The sequence below is a fragment of the Bison bison genome, unplaced genomic scaffold (genome assembly GCF_000754665.1).
Source record: "Bison bison bison isolate TAMUID 2011002044 unplaced genomic scaffold, Bison_UMD1.0 scf7180017864366, whole genome shotgun sequence".
NCBI classification, from domain to species: Eukaryota; Metazoa; Chordata; class Mammalia; order Artiodactyla; family Bovidae; genus Bison; species Bison bison.
The window spans coordinates 2129778-2136965 of NW_011494938.1; positions in this window are offsets into that span (position 1 = coordinate 2129778).

Genomic DNA, 7188 nt, shown 5'->3' on the forward strand with positions numbered 1-7188 from the left:
CTTTACTAGCATGTGAGATGAGTACAATTGTGTAGTGTTTTGAGCATTCTTTGGCATTGCCTTTCTTTGGTATTGGAATGAAAACTGACCTTTTCCAGTCCTGTGGCCACTGCTGAGTTTTCCAAATTTGCTGGCATATTGAGTGCAGCACTTTGACAGCATCATCTTTCAGGATTTGGAATAGCTCAACTGGAATTCCATCACCTCCACTAGCTTTACTTGTAGTGATGCTTTCTAAGGCCCACTTCACTGACTTAAATGATAGATTCTGATTGCTGTCACAGAGGAATCAAAAGAATTAGGAAATAAACATTTTTTATTTTTATGTGTTTGTACCTTAAAGGTTCAAAATCTTGGTCGAAAAAATATGTTTTACACATAATGTCAGATCACAGTTGTATCATCAGAGAATCCCTCCCTGACTTTGTTAGTCTCTAAGGAAGAGTCTCCCATTTACTCTTACAGCACACATCTCTATTTCCAGTCCTGTATTTCTCTTTCACGTTAGACTGTCTTCCCACAAGAGCTTATTATAAAGAACATCTTACACAGAGCCTGGCATTCAATATTTGTTAAATGAAGCAACTGCTGCATTTTTGAGCTTTCTCTAATATTTTCCTCAAAAATGAAATTTAGAGGGGTGGGAGGGATTAAAAAAAATGAAATCCAGGCACATGTGAAATTCACAACTGAACCTTTAGTTTTATATCAGGCAATTGAAAATGTGTATGGCGTGTGCTTAATACATACTTGTTTTCAGGGAATCTCTTTTGAGTAACATTTCCTGGTTATGGGTAACTTGGTGATGAAGAGCATAGCTTTTTGGAATCAAGACAGCCTGGGTTCAAATTTGTTAACTTATCTGAGTGCCAGTTATATCATTTATAAAATAGATTTAATAGTATTGCTTACTTTATAGGGTCATCGTGAAATAACTGAGGTTTACAAACAGAGCTCTGGCACAGTGCCTCGCTTGTAGTATGTGCTGGGTAAGCATTTATTGCTGTTTAGCATTTATTGCTGGGTGTAGTATCATCATCATTGTGTTCTGAGCCGTACTGCCATGGTTTGTGCATATACTGAAGCAGAAAGAGAACATTTTCAGGTAGGAAAACTGTAAAATTGCATAAAATGAATATCCTTCTGTAGTAGGATACTAAAAATATTCTATTGGCATGAGTTAGTATTTTATTAAAGATTCCCTCCCCCTCCCCGAAAAAAAACCCTTCTAGGGAAAAAAAAATCTGATTCACCTTGTTCAAGCATCTAAGTAATTAGCCAATGTACTTTTTGAAGGTTGTAGGATATTTTGTAATCATCAAAGATTGATTATCCTTTTTGCACCCTTCTTATATTATTAACACACATGAAAGAGGTTGCTGGTTTTCATCTACATCACACTAGGAATTTTTACTAGAGTGAAAGTTGGCTGGTATCATTGAAAGAGCCTGGTATCAGCATTGCAAAACTGTTGAAGAGACAGACCGTGATCTGAAATGAGTGTGTCGACAAATGTAATCCTTCTGTCAATTTCATGAGTTGTTTTTTGCCTTATAATAATTTAATATGTTTACTGTGAAATGCCAAGATTACTAACTGAAGTTGTTCAATTGTGTCCAACTCTTTGTGACCCCATTGACTGTAGCCCTCTCTCCATGGGATTTTCCAGGTGAGAATACTGGAGTGGGTTACCAATTCCTACTCATGGAGATCTTCCCCACCCAGGGATCAAACCCACGTCTTCTGCATTGGCAGGTAGATTCTTTGCCATAAGCCCCTGGGGAAGCCCATTTCTTCATATAAATCTGTGCCTTTTCGATTAGAAACCTTAGGGACATTCTCTTATGTTTCCGTGGAAAACCATGAAACTAAAATCTTTATGCTTTTATTTGGCTCTGTGTGTGATGTGGTACCACTTAAAACTTCCAGAGATTGAGAATCTGCTAGTAGTTTGGATAACTTGGCTTAAGTTGTAGATTAATTGCACCATCACTTTCTATATAAATTGTTGTGGTGCTTTTAAAAGTTATTATCACAACTTTGCTCTTCTATTTTTGTTCTTAATAATTTTTTTAATTAAAAAGTAAAAAAACCTGAGAGTCTCTTCCTTTCACCTTCTTCCTGTTAGCTGTATGTAACCACTGGTTACTGTGTATTTTTACTGTGTAAAAATGTGTATGCATTTTTAAAGCTTTTCTATATGTATGTGAACTGCTATCTTTATCATATTTTAAATTTATTCCATCGATTTGGTGATTTCTGTGCCAGAAAAACACTTTCCTAAATTCTCTACCTTTTTAGTATGAGAATCCCTTGGACTGCAAGGAGATCCAAACAGTCCATTCTGAAGGAGATCAGCCCTGGGATTTCTTTGGAGGGAATGATGCTAAAGCTGAAACTCCAGTACTTTGGCCAGCTCATGCGAAGAGTTAACTCATTGGAAAAGACTCTGATGCTGGGAGGGATTGGGGGCAGGAGGAGAAGGGGACGACGACAGAGGATGAGATGTCTGGATGGCATCACCAACTCAATGGACGTGAGTTTGAGTGAACTCCAGGAGTTGTTGATGGACAGGGAGGCCTGGCGTGCTGTGATTCATGGGGTTGCAAAGAGTCGGACACGTCTGAGCAACTGAACTGAACTGAATACTTGTTACAACAATTTATCTTCTTTTTTAATTCTTTGAAAAATTTTCCTTGGTTAATCACACATTTTCACTTCCAAGTGTATTTAGAATTTGTGTAATGGGATGCCTTTAGGCTATTTGTGAGTATAAGATTTCTAGGCTCAGGTACTCTGCATTTATACAGTAAGGCTTTGATCATATCTACTCTCTGACTTATTCCCTGTGTTTGTTATCACTGGCTGTTAACTGCCTCTTACCTTTCCTATTTGCCATTCCATTTGTCTTTTAGCTGCTAACTAGTACACCCACTTGATTGGATTCTTTGCTTCTGCTTTCCAACTTTTATGTGAAGCATCTCAGCTTCTCTAGATCTCACTGGCCAGTCAGCAAACAAACAATCATATTACATCTGGTTATGACCTTAGGCTTCTTAATTCTCTGCCCTTTCATTATTGCTGACTACTCAGAGTACACTGCAAATGCCAAACAAGCTTTTTGTTTTTTAATCATGCTTTTGGAGCTATTTCATTTGCTTAGATTTGCAGGACGTCTGTTTTAATAACCAAGATATTATTGGATAGTCATTATGGCAGTGTGTTTCTGCCCTGCACAATTTGAGATAACATACCTGTTTTGTTCCTCTTGCCCTAACTTTTCAGCTAAGTCTTTAAATGTTGTTTAGGTTGTAACAGACCAGTGTAATCAGACCAGGTTTGGAATTAACTGGTATGATTAACTGCACATTGCTACTGTTGGATACCAGCTTCATGTAAATTTGTATTTCCAAAACAGATACTTTTAAAACATTTAAAAAAATTTACCTGATGATTATTTGCTTTGCATAAATGCTATCTAACTGCAGCCTGGTGTGCTGCAGTCCATGGGGTCACAAAGAGTCGGACACAACTGAGCGACTGAACTGAAGTGCTGCGACACCTGTAAAGCTCCTACTTGGTTTTAAATGCTTTCTTAAAGAAACTAGAATTACTGTTTGTTTGTGTTTTTTTCTTTTTTCTCCTAAATTTACCTAGTATATTCCATTTAAAGCAGATTCATATAGATTTCTCAATATTTTCTCATTTTATCCAAATTTTGAGAGTTCCTTGACTGAGTTGAGACAGTGGAAAACAAAAGTCCTCACAACTATAATGAGTTTACCTCATTTATTATCTCCATTTTACAGATGAGGAAACTGGAAACGGTTAAAGAACTCGCTCAGTGTCATACAGGCTGCTGAATGTGTTGTGTGTGTTTTCATAATAAATGATGGAGCTGGGATCCAACCTCACAGAACATACCCAGAACCACTGTGCTTTATTGCCTTTATATGTTTTTGTTTGCCGTTTAATGGATTCAGATTCCATCTGAGTCACAGGAAGGTCCCTTTCCAGCCTTTGGGAGGAGGATATATCACTGGCCAAAGGTGACAGAAGCTCACTGTCCATTTTCCTTACTTTAGCCCTTTCACACCTGTGGGAGATTATCATGGGAAACCACAAGCTGTCCCACCAGAATGTGGTACCTGAAAATAACATTCATCAGTACTGGCGAGATCAGGTTCAGTTGTTGTCAGCAGTCTGGGCTTATAGCCACTGCGATGCCTGTCTCTGTTTGGTCTTGTCTTTGGCCCCATAACTACATTCTCCCTGCCTTATTCTCTGAATTGGTCTTCTTTTTTCCACAATCTGCTCTTACATTTCTTTTTCCTGTCCATCTGGCCAAGCTCTTTCATAACTTATTTGAGGATATGCTGTCTTCATACTTGGCAGCCTGTGTGAACTCAGGTCCAGTTTTATTGGAGAGGAATGGCCCTGCTCCACTATGGTCCTTCCTTTGTTGTTCGAGGACTGTCCTAGAACACCCCTGGATTGACAGTGCAGCAGAAAACATAGCTGTTTATTCCTGAAAATAATTGCATTAGCAAATAAAATGTGGATCTTGTTAATTTGGGCTCTGGACAACCACAAACGGAAACATGGAATAATGTAGAATGTTAGCCATTTCTGTCCATTCTCATTAAATTACTTTAGCTCAAGCACTTATCATTCCATGCCTGCTTTAACACTGTGTCCTTAGGGGTTGTCCTGTCTTCTTTTCAGCCCGTCTTTTCAGTTTATCCTCTGAGATCACCAAAGCATGATTGAGGTAAAAACCCAGCAGTAATGGAAACAAGTGAGATGCAGTCAGAAGGATTTTGGAACAGAGGAAAAATGTGAAAAAAGTGGTATTCATATTGGTCGTTCTCCTGTATTAATAGATGGATTTTTAGTGAAAGGAGGAATAATAGTAGAACATTTTTTATATAATATGATATCAAAAAAGATGTTTCTAATATTTTTAGGAGTGCTTTGTGAAAGTATCATTTATAGATTTCATGAAGCTAAATTAGTCTGTCTTATAAATATATTTAAGCTTGTAATTTTGTGTCAGGTAAAAAGCAAATACATGTTTTAATATCACTGATTTTAGGGAAAGATATAAATCCAGCACTCAGATGCATTCATGTGTTCCAATAATTTGTTTACTTATTTCAGATCTAAACAGAATTTTAAATTTAAAAGATGCAGTTGGCTGTTGCATGCTTTTATTTAATGGATAGATCCTGATTATTATAGGTGGAAATGGTGTTCTCAAATGGATAGATGCTAGGTTTCATGACTGATGTATTTGAAGGATATATTCTTTTGTAAGGTAGAAATTCATACTTAAAAATAAATAGAAGGCTTCAAGTGAGAAAAAGATTTTACTGGGTAGACTATTTTGTCTTTTTTTCCAATCTTTTTATAATTAATCTGAACTACCAATTATCTCAATAAATAAATATTCAGTTTATTTGACATAATATTTCACCATGGTTGGATTTTTATTTTTTTCTTTTGAAATTTTAATTAGATGTATGTTCCCTTCTCTTTCATGAGATGTATTTATGAGATAAGATGATTTTAAAATGTCTCAATCTCTCATATCTTCTATATCTGTCTCTTTTGGCTGTTTTAGATCTGTCATTTGGTTTAAATTCTGTCTCTGTGTATGCTCCAATTAGGTTTTTAATTTCAAGAATTACATTTTTTATTTCCAGAAATTCTATTAATTTCTTTTTTTCCCATCTTTCAAGTCATTTTTGTTAGCCTCTTATTTCTGGCCCATGTAGTTAATACTTTCCTTTAGTCCTGTAAACTTGTAAAGCATACTTAACTGTAATTTTATGTATCCATTAATTCCAAAATTTGAACTTCGCCACAAATTTCATTCTGTTGTTTTAAACTTTTGCTGTTCTTGTAGTTTGTTTCCTTTTGGTTTGATAATTTTGTTTTAATTTCATGTTTGGCCAGTGCTGTATTTAGGAATCTCCTGGGGCATGGATTGAAAGTGTATTTCTCTATAGAAAATTTGCTTCTCTTTCTGACAGGTGCCTTGATTACCAATGCAGAAACAGCTTAAATTCATTTCTTAGCTTGAGTTTCCTGGTCCTTGCAGTGTAAATTTATACTCAACTGAGAAAATAGGCTGTAATTATGAATTTGAATTTTCGAGGAATCCCATTCCAGTGATTCAAGCGCTTTTTTTTTTTTTTTTAATTTGTTCTCTGTGTCAGTGGACAGACACCCCCTTCCTTACCTCCATGCACCGAGAGGTGTGATTTGGGGGGCATTGTTGCTTTTTTTGTGGTGATCTCAATTGCAGCTTTCACTGTCAGTTCAGTTCAGTTCAGTTCAGTCGCTCAGTCGTGTCAGACTCTTTGCAACCCCATGAACTGCAGCACGCCAGGCCTCCCTGTCCATCACCAACTCCCGGAGTTTACTCAAACTCATGTCCCTTGAGTCGGTGATGGTGATGCCATGTCGTCCCCTTCTCCAGCCTTCAGTCTTTCCCAACATCAGGGTCTTTTCAAATGAGTCAGTTCTTCACATCAGGTGGCCAATTAAAGTCTCTAGATTCCAAGTTTAAGCTGAAGTCATGACTTTCGCTCTTGTTTACCACTCTGATTTCCTGCAGTAAATGCATTCAACAGATTTTATTTTTTTAGCAAATTACTGTTTTCTCTGTTTTTGCCTCCTGTGGATTTCTTTCCTCCTGAGTCCAGCAGTACATTTAAAAGAGTACTTGTTCTGTCTTACTTGCTATAGCTGGGTATTTATAATGGGAAGGATTTTCATATCTAGTTTTACATATTTCCAAAAGCAAAACCTCAGGTGATTTTTTTTATACGCACTGGAGTTTGGAACTCTTTGGATTAGAGATGCTGCTTCTGTCGTTTCTTTAGTGGGAAGTAGGAATGAGGTTACCTGGCCCCTTATGTTTTCCCTAACTTATTGCCACTGTTAAGGTTTTATACATGTTATCAGTTCATTTGACATTGTGGTCTGCCAGTTACCATTTGAAAGTGTTATTGGTATGGAACAAGTCCAATTTGAATTCCAAATAACTTTAAAAAAATAAACTTTGAAATATAACTTGTTGCTGTTTGATTTTTATCAGTCATAGATTATTTTCTGTGTCTTTATACAGTCATTAGCTGTTAAGTGCATCTTTTTAAAAAGTTAGTATGATAGTCTCAATCT